This window comes from Palaemon carinicauda, chromosome 7 (genome assembly GCF_036898095.1).
Source record: "Palaemon carinicauda isolate YSFRI2023 chromosome 7, ASM3689809v2, whole genome shotgun sequence".
NCBI lineage: Eukaryota > Metazoa > Arthropoda > Malacostraca > Decapoda > Palaemonidae > Palaemon > Palaemon carinicauda.
This window is the reverse complement of record NC_090731.1, coordinates 154,467,100-154,482,099: the sequence shown is the minus strand read 5'-3', so window position 1 is coordinate 154,482,099 and position 15,000 is coordinate 154,467,100. Positions and strand designations below refer to the sequence as shown.

The following is a 15,000-nucleotide window of genomic DNA, read 5'->3' as shown; positions in this document are numbered from 1 at the left end:
GTAGATGATGAATGAAAAATCATTGATTTAAAAGTTCAAGATAGAGACGATTGGCGAAAACTAACAGAGGCCCTTTGCGTCAATAGGCGTAGGAGGAGATGATGATGATGAATATTTTAAAAGTGAATATGCCTTCGAGACCGTTACGATAGGTTTTAAAAACAGCCGCCCCTCCACTATTAGAACTGCTGTCACAAAAGCTTCATAATAACCTCAATATGTGGAAACAGGCCCTCTTTAATGTTAAAACTGGTAAAAATTAACCTTATAATCGCTTTAACATGCTAAAAAGTATCCTTTTAACCGTCAGAGTCGATGTTAATTTGCAACCAAATCACATTTTTAAATTATTACGAATGAAAATACCAATAGTTAATTGTTATAACCGTCGTAAAAGTATTTATACTTTACTGTTTCCACTGACATAAAAATAGCTTCCTTTAACTGTTACGATTGGTGTATAAATATACCTCTTTATCTGATCGCATTAACCTCCCTTCTTATAATTCTCCACGTAGGCTATAACCTCCCTTCTTATAATTCTCCATGTAGGCTATAACCTCCCTTCTTATAATTCTCCACGTAGGCTATAACCTCCCTTCTTATAATTCTCCATGTAGGCTATAACCTCCCTTCTTATAATTCTCCATGTAGGCTGATCATTAAGACTGGTGTATATATTACCCATTAATAGTAAAGACAAACACAAAACTAACTCTATTCCATTATTTCCTTACGAATTGGGTAATACCATCCCACTCAAATTAAGAATGGCGTAAAAATAACGGCTACGTAATAAATCATAATTTTCGCAAACCGCAAAGAAGGGTTTTAACAGAACTGATAGGCTTAACATATGAAGGGGTGCTATTTATGACCAATATTAAGAGTCCAGCATTAACCACAACATTTTCCATGTCCAACAAACTGAAATTATAAAAATATCTTACTACTGTAAAATTATTTAAACACCACTTACCTAAATATCCTGTAGCCTATACACGTCCACGAATGAATTTTGAAGGCTGTAGTCGTTTGGCTTCGTTCTTCTTCACCTATAGTAATTTGCCGTATACAATACGTATTCACGGACCGATAATCGAGAATTACCAGCACACACGTTACGCTATATTTGATAAAAACTTCAAAATTGCACTGACTTCTGGACCAAACGGTGAACCGAGATGTAAACATTAATTCATTACCTGGCAACTTCTACACCATAGATATGCATAGCATAGAAATGTGCTTCCCGACGAGCGGTCTCCATGCTCATAAGTGACGCCATATTGGTAGGTTGTTTACGTTGAAGCTCTGAAAGCTTAGATTTTTATCAAGATTGATTGATTTGAAGTTCTCTGGCATCCTGACATCGAAGGTCATTAACGCCGATATCATTTATTACAAATAAAGATTAAAAGAATATTCAATTAAAATCAGAGAAGTAATTATGTTATAAAAGTTAAATAGCATTAAGAAGACCTGCTTCTGATATAAATTTAAAAATGCCACTGGCCTTGTATGACACATCATGTCCAATGATCTTGGCAAGGATGAACCTGCCATCTTCACCACGAGCCACAAACATATATCTATTCCCTTCATTGCTATAAGTGGGGCATTCAGTCAACAAATGCCTCACTGTCACGGGTATCAAACAGCCGTAGCAATATGGTAGGTGTTGGCCAGCCAGCAGAAACTCGCGTGTCATCCCGATGTGACCAATGCGGAGACGACAAAGAGTAGTCTCCCATTTTCAGGGCATCCCATTATACGTCCAAGGGGATATACCAATCGCAATTTCTCTCGTTCATTTTCACTTAAACTATCCCAATGCTGTTGCCAATTCTTATAAATAAAATTCTTATTTGCTGGTAAAAAATCATCACAAAGAATGGGAGACCTTCTTGGTAGCAACTCTGCTGCAGCACTCTTTGCCAGTGAATCTGCCTCCTCATTTATTTCCCGGCACACGCGGAACCCAGCAAAATCGAACTGTTATACCTATTAGGCCAATAATTAAAAGCCACTCTAAAATCTTTAAAACTAAAGAGTTACTAGAATTAAAACCTAAAGCTTGAAGGACACTTCTTGAATCACTATAAATGGTAAAATATCTCTCCCCTTTTAACGCTATTTTATCAATAGCGGTTAGTATGCCATATAATTCCTAAGTAAATATGGAAAACATCGGAGGAAGTACCCCTCTACAGTTAAAAGAACTAATATATACTCCAAATCCAACGCCAGCATCGGATTTGGAGCCATCGGTATATATAAAAGTTGATTCCTAATGTTCTTCAACATGTTCCATAAAAAGAGACCTAACATCTAATTCAGTCATGATTTTTTTAACACAAAATATTTACAGAAAGACATCTCTGGTAATTTCCACGGAAGGGTTGATAGCATCTTAAATGGGAGTACCTTACCTCTAATTTTATCAAGACTGTTTAATAATTGTTTGAGGGATACTGGAACACTAATGAACAATTTGGACAAATTATGTAAGCAAGAGTATCTTGTGACTGTAATCCTATTATATTTCCAACTCTAAATACAGAGTTCATAGTTATGGTAAAGAGGAAAAACTCTGCAAAAACAGTAGTGTTAAAGTGCACACAAAACACGACTCTACTCAACAAATGTTAATGCAGTATCTGTGAAATGAAATAAATATTCTCAGACATGCGCAGGAATATCGAAGACTCTTGGATGATCATCTTATTTCTCTTCTCTTGTTTTGTTGAAGTTTTTATAGTCTATATAGGAGATATTAATTCTAATCTTGTCGTTCTTCTTAAAATATCTTTATCTTAGTTTCTTTTCCTCACTGGGCTATTTTCCCCGTTTTATATAGCATCCTGCTTTTCCAACTAGGGTTGTAGCTTAGCAAGTAATAATAATAATAATAATACTGTTTCAGTATGGCATGTCGTTAGACTAAATAGTTATGATTATTATAACAGAAAGAGGGTGATACATAATCGAAGTCTTACAGTCAACCGGAAAAAAAGACTACGGTTATCTGATAAAAGGCGTAAACTTTATCAAGCCTAGACCTAGGTCTACTTGTTCCATTATTGTCTTCATAAAGGCACATCCCAAATATCTACTTAGTACAGATAGTTTTCGATTTCCCTATGGTTTACAAATAAAATATATATACTAAAGTTTAGATGAAAAGACGGGTGATAATTAATATGGACAGAATATTAAAACAATTATGGAATTCTTGTGGGAATTAAGAAACGATTCAATTTAATTAAGTGTCTAATAAGAATAAGCAAATCTGATTTAAAAGCTCAAATAATTAGATGGCGAGATATGGTGAATATGATGATGTGGAGAGAAAAGGTTTGGTGGAAGAGGATGGCTGATAGAAGACATTGGAGAGAGCGCATCAAGCAACCAACCAAATTACAGTATTATTATTATTATTATTATAAATTGCTAAGCTACAACCCTAGTTGGAAAAGCAAGATGCTATAAGCCCAAGGGCCCCAACAGGGAAAATAGCCCAGTAAGGAAAGGAAACAAAGAAAAATTAAATATCTTAAAACAGTAACATTAAAATAGATATTTTCTATATAAACTATAAATACTTTAACAAAACAAGAGGAAGAGAAATTGGATAGAACAGTGTGTCCGAGTGTACCCTCAAGCAAGAGAACTCTAACCCTAGACAGTGGAAGACCATGGTACAGAGGCTACGTAGGCCTAATGGTCTAAAAGACCTTGAATGTAATAAATGTTCTTCCCATTTGAGATGGCGTTCAAAATATCAAAACAAACTTTTATATAAACAAAATACTTGGAATTTAAACCGATACTTATATAACCAAATGTCCTAAAATTAAACGAGAAAAGACTGGGACTACCGTCTCTCTCCATTCAGCTAATAGGTAAAGAAATGACAAAGCCAGACAGTACCATATTGGATCCTTCTCTCTGGTTAGGGTTCTTTCCCTTTGCCTACACAGACACCGAATAGTCTGGCCTATTCTTTACAGATTCTCCTCTGTCCTCATACACCTGACAACACTGAGATTACTAAACAATTCTTCTTCACCCAAGGGGTTAACTACGGCAATGTAATTGTTCAGTGGCTACTTTCCTCTTGGTAAGGGTAGAAGAGACTCTTTAGCTATGGTAAGCAGCTCTTCTAGGAGAAGGACACTCCAAAATCAAACCATTGTTCTCTAGTCTTGGGTAGTGCTATAGCCTCTGTACTATGGCCTTCCACTGTCTTGGGTTAGAGTTCTCTTGCTTGAGGGTACACTCAGGCACACTGTTCTATCTAATTTCTCTTTCTCTTGTTTTGTTGAAGTTTTTATCGTTTATATAGGAAATATTTATTTTAATGTTGTTACTATTCTTAAAATATTTTATTTTTCCTTGTTTCCTTTCCTCACTGAGCTATTTTCCCTGTTGGGGCCCCTGGGCTTATAGCATCCTGCTTTTCCAACTAGGGTTGTAGCTTAGCATTTAATAATAGTAATAATAATTGGTTGAATAGGTGTCCAGGCCGGACGGTCTTTCCGTGGTTCATTTGGCTATATGAAGATTTATGAGTTAATTTGACAATAGGAAGAATTATTATGAGGATATATGGCGAGGACAAGCCATGAAAGAAACACCAAGTTGTGAAACGGGCAATGAGATGAGAATTAGCATATATATGAGGTTTCACTGTGATGGTGATTTTAAGAATAGAATATAGGTGCATATAAAATAATACATCGTATTCCCTTGGTTCGGTGTGAAACGAGAGAGAGAGAGAGAGAGAGAGAGAGAGAGAGAGAGAGAGAGAGAGAGAGAGAGAGAGAGAGACTTCTTGTGTTATATTAACCCATTTTTATAAATATTTCCAATATCAAGACCTATAATTGACTATTCTTTTTTATTCTACCCTTACCAAAATACGAACGAAGACGTCAAGAATATTCTCATTTTTTATATTTTGTTTCCATTATTTGACGGGAACAAGTGTGATTGAAACTGCAAAGATTTTTTGTCCTCAACAATGGAAAAAGAGAAGTAATCGAAAAAGGCCATATGCACGAATTGACTTGAGTTTCAAATCATGAATCGAAAAAAAAAAATCAGTTCATTTCATCTTTGTCAGCGTGTAAATACATGTGCTTGGGTTCGTTATATTGAACTTTGGGCCACGGGGAGCTGAATCCAATCTCTTGGCTCGAATATTTCTCGGTTATTAAGAAAAAAATAAAATCGAAAACGAGGAGAGATATTCCCTTTATATTATTATTATTATTATTATTATTATTATTATTATTATTATTATTAATTGCTAAACTACAACCCTAGTTGAAAAAGCAGGAATGTTATAAGCTCAGGGGCCCCAACAGGGAAAATAGTCCAATGAGGAAAGGAAACAAGGAAAAATGAAATATTTTAAGAACAGTTACATCATCTAAATAAATATTTACTATAACAAAACAAGAGTAAGAGAAACCAAATAGAATAGTGTGCTCGAGTGTTACCTCAAGCAAGAGAACACTACAGAGGAGCTAACCTTCTGACATGGTTGATAGGCCTAGTCCTACTAAAATTTGACAGGAATTTCTTTTCATTGTTCATCTACTATTATTATTGGCATTGCTTGCTAAGCTGCAACCCTAGTTGAAAAAACAGGATACTATAAGCCCGGGGCTCCAATTTGGGAAAATAGCCCAGTGAGGAAAAGAAAGGAATAAACTATATAGACTATAAGTAATAACAATATAAAATGTCTTAAGATTAGTAAGATATTTTAAGATCAGTCGCAATGAAGAGAGAATGGACTGTCTGAGTGTACCCTCAAGCAAGAAAACTCTAACCCAAGACAGTGGAAGACCATGGTACAGAGGTTTGGAACTACGTAAGATTAACGAACAATGGCTTGATTTTGGAACGTCCTTCTCCTGGAAGAGATACTGACAATAGCTAAAGAGTCTCTTCTACCCTTATCAAGATATTATCCATCTTAATTTATATTAATTAAGTCTCTCTCTCTAATAACTTTATCCTCTACTTCATACAATTCCCACATTGGGCCGTTTTCCGAAACTATTGGAGCATTTGAGCTTCTGTAGCATCCTGCTTTTATATTATTATTATTATTATTATTATTATTATTATTATCATCATCATTTGCTAAGCTACAACCCTAGTTGGAAAAAGCAGGATGATATAAGCCCAGGGGGCCCAACAGGGAAAATAGCCCAGTGAGGAAAGGAAAAAAGGAAAAATAAAATATTTTAGATCAGTAACAACATTAAAATAAATATTTCCTATGTAAACTATAAAAACTTTAAAAAAAAAAAACAATGGGAAGAGTAATTAGATAGAATAGTGTGCCCGAGTGTACCCTCAAGCAAGAGAACTCTAACCCAAGGCACTACCCAAGACTAGATCTAGAACAATGGTTTGATTTTGGAGTGTCCTCCTAGAAGAGCTGCTTATCATAGCTACATAGTCTCTTCTACCCTTACCAAGAAGAAAGTAGCCACTGAACACAGTGCAGTGGCTTGTTATAATAACAACAATAACAATGGTCAATTTTATATCTGATTATGCGGTTCCTAAACTTTATGAGGTAAATGGGTTGTCAGACTAATTACATACACTGACATTAGGCTCACATTTATCCCTAGGGCTACAGTAAGATCACACAATCTCTGTCCGCACCTAGGCTCATAATCTAGCGTTTATTATTATTATTATTATTATTATTATTATTATTACTATTATTATTATTATCATTATTTTTATTATTATTAGCTCAGTTACAACCCTAGTTGGAAAAGCAGGATGCTATAAGCCAAATGGCCCCAACAGGAAAGAAAAAACAGCCTAATGAGGAAAAGAAATGAGGAGATAAATAAACTGTACGAAAAGTGATGAACCGTTAAAATTACATATTTCAAAAAAAAAAGTAACATTAAAACAGATCTTTCATATATAAACTAAAAAGAGAGACTTATGTTAGCCTGTTCAACGTTTAGGCGACTGTGGTAACGTAATGTCTTTTGTTCAACAGTAATAACAGTTAAATAAATAATAAATAAGAATAGTACACATGACTTAATAGAAATTACGTTGAAATGGGAGCTTTAATTTGCCAACAAGAATACAGATAAGAGAGAGTTCTCGCTTTCTCTTTGTGATTAAAACACCTTAAACTTTTGAATAAACTATCAAATCTTTCTAACGGTTCCTCTTTCTCTTTTGTATCTCTCCATTTGCATCCCCTCTCTCTCTCTCTCTCTTCTCTCTCTCTCTCTCTCTCTCTCTCTCTCTCTCTCTCTCTCTCTCTCTCTCTCTGCAGTCAAACAGTGACCTAAATATGAGCAACCATAAAGTAAATTTAAAACCGCACATGGATCCAAACCTCATTCCCTCTGGAGGGAGGGAGAGGAGGAGGGAGGGGGAGGCGGGAGGGGGAGGGAGAGGAAGATGGGGTAGGGGTACAGGGGCCATCTGGTAGCATTAGAGGTTGAAATATTGCTCAGCATCCACTAACTCTATCACCCACCCTCTAAACTACCACCATGCCTTGTGGAGGGAGGGAGGGAGTTAGAGGGAGGTAGATAGGGAGTGAGGGAGGAATAGGGACGGAGCTTTATGTAGATACACGCTAATTTAGCCTATAACAACTCCCCTCCCCCCCACCTCCCGCCTTGTTGTCAAACTTCTTCCTTGGTTTAATTTTTGTAGAGGGTTTTTGCTTTTGGTTTTAGCCAGTAAATCTGAGATTTTTTGGTTTACTATATATATATATATATATATATATATATATATACACTCCTTTCTGAGGGAGATACCTTAGTGTGGTGAAATGGTTTGTGTATCGCCATAATCAGAAAAACTGTACTAGCTAGAGCCACCTGTGCTAGGCTGGTTTGCTGTGAGATCAGACAAGTCTCCCACCATCGCCAATCCGTTCTGGCTAGCGTGATGATGAAAACTGACCAAACCCCAGATGAGGCCTTTGTCCTACAGTGGACTATTATTATTATTATTATTATTATTATTATTATTATTATTATTATTATTATTACATGCTAAGCTATAACCCTAGTTGGAAAAGCAGGATGCTATAAGCCCAGGGGCTCCAGCAGGGAAAATACCCCAGTGAGGAAAGGAAACAAAGAATGGATGCATTTTCTATTGTTATTGCTGTTGTTGTTTACATAAATGTTTATAATTATGTTTTGTGGTTGTTCCTTCTGATAAAAGGTTTTGTTAGTTTCAAAGTGATTAAGAGAGACACATAATTGCAGTTGTTTTAATGTCTTTAGAAACTTCCCTATCCATTATTAATGTTTACGGCAATATTCAAGATGACAAATACTCTACTTTCGATTAAGACATCATCAGAACTGCTAAACTCACTATTGTAATATAAAAAATCTTATGTTCAATTGAACAATAACAGATCATTTTACTATGAAAGTTGACAGATATATTTCAACAAATTCCCTCTAATACAGCTTTAACAACTCATCCATTTGGATTATTATTATGAAGAATTTTTTATATGGTTGTGGTGGCCGATGTGGTAAGGCCAAACTGGGGTTCGGATTCTGCTCAAAATCGTTAGTTTCTTTGGTTGCTGATCCTAACCATGCTTGTGAGGTAAGGATGGGGGTTTGGGGGAGCCTATAGGTCTATCCGCTGAGTCATCAGCAGCCATTGTCTGGCCCTCCTTGGTCCTAGCTTGGGTGGAGAGGTTGCTTGGACGCTAATCATATGTATATATCGTCAGTCTCTAGGGCATTGTCCTGCTCGATAGGGCAATGTCACTGTACCTTGCCTCTGTCATTCATGAGCGTCCTTTAAACCTTTAAAACCTTAGTGCTCATCGCACACGTTGCTACTGGTGTAAGCTCTTCATTACTAGACATTATACTTTAGCTAAAAAGGATTGAGACTTGTCGATTAAAACTGTTGCCACATTTTGTACTGCCAATTAAAGGTTTAAAGGAAGCTCATGAATGGCATAGGCAAGGGACAGTGACATTGCTCTATCAAGCAAGACAATGCCCTACAGACTGACCATATATACATAAGATCAGCGCCCAAGCCCTCTCTCCGCCCAAGCTAGGACCAAGGAGGGCTAGGCAATGTGTTGATGACTCAAAAGATAAACCTAAAGGCTCCCCCAAACCCATGATCCTTAGCTCACATGAATGGTGAGGTTGCAGCTACCAAAGGAACTTATGAGTTTGAGCGGGACTCAATCCCCAGTCTGGCGTTCACCAGTCAGGGACGTTACCACATCGGCCACCATAACCCCATAATAGAAAATAGATAATCTAGTAGATATGATCTTTCCCGGGCGATATAACTACCCTTGGGAAAAGTGATAATCTAGTGGATATGGCATTTTATTTGGGTGGAATTGCCATGAAGGCTTCTTGCAAAACAAGGCAGACCACGGACTTGGGCAGATCCGCTAATCTAGGAAAGTCTCAACCTGTCGTAGCTTGAGTATAATTTGACCTTAGTAAACAGCTGCCCTATATAAGAATCATGTCTCGTTTCAAAAAACGGTTTGGGGTAATTGCATCCGTCGTTTTGTGAACAAGCTGCTTTAATTCTTATTTTAATGCTCTTTTTTTTTTTCTCTTTGTTGTTGATAATGATGTTCTGAACATCGCCGGATTCACATCAGAAACATTTTGTGCAACATCCGATGTTCAAAGACAATATTATTCAGTAATTTATATAAAAAAAATCTATTATCTATTTTAATAAAATGTTTTATAAGATACTAGTGTACCCGACCCGTCAATAAAGATGTCTAAATATTTAGAGAGATATGCACACACCCACACCACACAGATTCAACCCTTCCCACCCCCTCCCCCTTTCCTAATTACAACCCGCTGGTTCGACAATTTGTGGGATGTGTAGTTTCCGAGTGTACCTCTTGAAGTAAACACCCTCTCACTAGGGTATGACTACTCCCTCTCCCCTGAGCGTGACAGGGAAGGTGTTTATATATATATTATATTTATATATGTACTGTATATACATACATACATATATATATATATACAGTATATGTATATATATATATATATATATATATATATATATATATATATATATATATATATATATATATATATATATATCCAGAAACTTGCTCTTTATCATATAGGGAAGTAATTAATAACCATTTAATCAAAAATTAAAATATTTATCAATGACTTTCATTCAATGGATAGCCTAAACCGCACTTTTACGAAACAAAAAAAAAATAAAAAAAATTAAAGAGATTCTGTCGTAACTCTCGCCTCAAAGTAAAATAAAGTAGCCAAATGTCATAGATCATGAGAGTGTGCGTTCGTGTGTTCTGACAAACGACTTCGGCTCTGACTTCTTCTTCTTCTTCTTCTTCTTCTTCTTCTTCTTTTGGAGACCAGAGCCGGAGGTCTAGTTACTGACTGATGAAAGTCAACAGACCGGCTTCGTTACAGAAGCAGATTCTGGAAGTTGTTAGGTGCATGGAAAATACCTATGATAAATTTTGCACATTTAGACGTGTTTTCCATATTCATATAAGCCATATATTTTAATACATTAATGTGTGGATTCTCTTATCGATCTCGGGATCAGAGCCTCAAGACGGAACCACTCAAAGACAATAGCTTGTGATCGGTTAGGAATCGAACCCGGTCCAGGAAACTTGTATCACATTGACATCGCACTTACACAGGTTTATGGGGGTATGCATTTATATGTATTCATACATACATTTATGTGTATGCATGTATGCATGCTTTTGTGTATGTATTTATGTATGCACTTTCTGAGTGGGGATACCTTAACGTAGTGATATGGTTTGTGTAACACCATGATCAGCAAAGCTATACTAGTCAGGGCCATCCATATTAGATTGGTTTGATGTGACCGATCAGACTAAAGACTCCCACCATCACCAATTCGCTGTGGCTAGCGTTGTGATAAATTGACCAAACCCCAGACAAAACTAAGGACATGTCTGAGGCCTTTGTCCTGCAGTGGCCTAGAAACAGCTACATTTGTTGTTGTTGAATGTGTGCCTGTATGCATTTACTTGTCTGTATATACTCATGTATGTGATACGTTCTATTAGAAATCTAAGTTTACAGGAATGAAAAAAAAAGTGATATATTTAGGGATAAGGCAACCTAGTGCCCTTTTCTAGCCCAAAACTGAAGAAAACGAATAAAAAAAATAGATTAAAATTTGGTTTAATCAAAGAAGAGAGCTAAACCTATTAGCTTCCAAAAGGAAGAGATATGTTAGCAACAAGGCGAACTGAAACCGTAGCTTGTAAAATGTTCAGTTATTATTATTATTATTATTATTATTATTATTATTATTATTAACAACAACAACAACAACAACAACAACAACAACAACAACAATAATAATAATAATACATTATCCAAACTAAACTTAAAATCTGTTGTACAGAATCTAACAGTCACAATAACAATGTTGGTGGAAATAACCTGTCATTATTTTAACTCTTCGTGAAAATCTCATTAAGTTCATATCATCAACACCCCGACCCCCTTCTTCTTCATCATCATTATCATCATCATCATCATCACATGCATTACTTTAAATTTTATTCATCACGATCAATAGTGCTCATCTCCTAACTTCTTTCCTCCTATTATTCCTTCTTTCCTTTCATCTTCTTCCCTCTCTTTCTCATTATTATCATCTCCGTCATATTCTTTCTTATCAACCGTTTCCTTCTCTTTCTCGTTATCATCATCAACAACATACTCTTCCTTCTCTCACTCATTATCATCATAATCTTCCTTCTCTCTCTCATTATCATCATACTCTTCCTTCTCTCCCTCATTATCATCATTCTCTTCCATCTCTCTCGCATTATCATCATACTCCTCTCTTCTCTCTCTCCTTATCATCATACTCTTCATTCTCTCGCATTACCATTATAGGCCTACTCTTCCTTCTCTCTCTCATTATCATCATATTCTTCCTTCTCTCTCTCTCATTATCCTCATACTCTTCGTTCTCTCTCTCATTATCATCATACTCCTCCTTCTCTCTCTCATTATTATCATATTCTTCCTTCTCTCTCTTATCATCCTCATACTCTTCGTTCTCTCTCTCATTATCATCATACTCCTCCTTCTCTCCCCCATTATCGTCCTACTCTTCCTTCTCTTTCTCATTATCATCATACTCCTCTCTTCTCTCTCTCCTTATCATCATACTCTTCATTCTCTCGCATTACCAATATAGGCCTACTCTTCCTTCTCTCTCTCATTATCATCATATTCTTCCTTCTCTCTCTCTCATTATCCTCATACTCTTCGTTCTCTCTCTCATTATCATCATACTCCTCCTTCTCTCTCTCATTATTATCATATTCTTCCTTCTCTCTCTTATCATCCTCATACTCTTCGTTCTCTCTCTCATTATCATCATACTCCTCCTTCTCTCCCCCATTATCGTCCTACTCTTCCTTCTCTTTCTCATGATCATCATCATCGTTTCCTTCTCTTTCATCCCATCCTCTATACCTTTCCTACTTCTGTACCTCCTCTCATAATTATCCTCATCATCATCACCGTTTTCTCCTCTATCAAATCATTCATCGTACCTCTGCCCCTTCTCCTCCCTTTTCTCTTTCTCATTACCATCATCATCATCATCATCGTTTTCTCTTCTATCATCGTCTACATCTTTACCACTTCTATACCTCTTCTCTTTCTCAGCAACATCATCATCGTTTTCTCTTCTATCATCGTCTACATCTTTACCACTTCTCAACTTCTTCTCTTTCTCAGCAACATCATCATCATCATCATCGTTTTCTCTTCTATCATCGTCTACATCTTTACCACTTCTATACCTCTTCTCTTTCTCATTATCATCACCATCACCGTTTTCTCCTCCACTTTCATCCCCTTCTCCTTACCTTTTCTCTTTCTCATTATCATCATCATCATCATCACCGTTTTCTCTTCTATCATCGTCCACATCTTTACCACTTCTATACCTATTCTCTTTCTCAGCAACATCATCAACATCATCATCACCGTTTTCTCCTCCACTTTCATCCCCTTCTCCTTACCTTCCCCCACTTCTATACCTCTTCTTTACTTTCTATTTCTATTCCTCCATCCGTCTCCAGCACCGTCGTCGTCGTAGGAAGAGAATATTATTTCTCTTTTTTCTCCTACGAGTCTTACGCAAGGATGGCTCTGGAAGGACAGTATAATCCAGCCATCCAGTGATATTAGAAACGCCTCTCCAGATCTAACACTCTTGTCTCCATTACTGACTCCAACCCCCTTCCTCCATTTTTTTTTTAATTCTTCAAGTGTTTCGGAAGAGTTGACTTTGAATTTTTATCTTATATATTTATAACGTTTCTACGTAGTATTTCCCCTATATAATATAGAGCGAATGTCTGGATATATATATATATATATATATATATATATATATATATATATATATATATATATATATATATATATACTATATATATATACTGTATATACATGTATATATATATATATATATATTATATATATATATATATATATATATATATATATATATATCCATATATATATATATATATATATATATATATATACACATAAATATATATGCCTATATATATACATACACATATATATACATATATATATATATATATATATATATATATATATATATATACATAAATATATATACATATATTACAGTATATACTGTATATATACTGTATATATTATATATATATATATATATATATATATATATATAATATATATATATATATATATATTATATATATATATATATATATATATATATATATATATACATAATCTCCTACGCCTATAAACGCAAAAGGCCTCCGTCTCATTTCGAAACTCGTCTCAATCTTGAGCTTTTGAATCAATACTTCTCCATTCATCATCTCCCACTTCAGGTTTCATAATCCTCAGCCATGTGGGCCAGGGTCTTCCAACTCTTCTAATGCCTTCTGGAACCCTGTTGAAAGCTTGGTGAACCAATCTCTCTCGGGGAGCGCAAAGAGCGTGACCAAACCACCTCCATCTACCCCTCACCATGATCTCATCCACATAAGTCACTCGAGTAATCTCTTCTGTAGTTGCATTTCTAATCCTGTCCTGCCATTTAACTCTCAATATTATCCTGAGGGCTTTGTTCTCAAATCTCCAAAATCTGTTGGATATTGTTTCATTATCATACATCGACTCATGTCCTTAAAGTAACACGGATTTCACTGAACTGATGGTTAGCCTGATTTTTATGTATAATTTCTGGCGATTTGATTTCCAAATTTTACCTAACCTGGATATTGTCTGATTTGTTTTTTTTTTTTCAGACTTTCTAAACTCAAATTCTAAAGATCCTGTATTGGAGATCATACTTCCTAAATATTTAAGTGATTCCATCTCATTCTTTCTCCTTCTAATGATACTTCATCTTCCATTCCATATTCCGTTCTCATCATCTCTGTCTTTCTTTTATATATCTTGAACCCAACCTCCTGTGATATTTCATGCATTTTGGTAAGCAGGTTTTGCCAGTCCTGTGGTGTTCTGCTAATAAGGACAGCGTCATCAGCATACACTGGGTAGGGTTGTAGCTTAGCTAATAATAATAATAATAACAATAATAATAACAATAATAATAATAATAATAACAATAATAATAATAACAATAACAATACTAAAAATAATAATAATGATAACGACAACAACAACAATAATAATAATAATAATAATAATAATAATAATAATAATAATAATAATAATAACAACAATAATAATAATAATAATAATTATAATAATATTAATAATAATAATAATATCGTGTCAGACAGAGAACATACAACATCACGTAAAATCCACCAGAGAGAGAGAGAGGAGCCGTTCCATAGGCAAAAATAGAAGAACTGAAAGAAATCGAAAT

General features: G+C 35.3%; 1 pseudogene; it reads left to right on the top strand.

Moving 5' to 3' along the window:
• Positions 1 to 15,000, top strand: part of LOC137643693 (uncharacterized) — a 174,979-nt pseudogene that overhangs the window by 118,344 nt on the left and 41,635 nt on the right.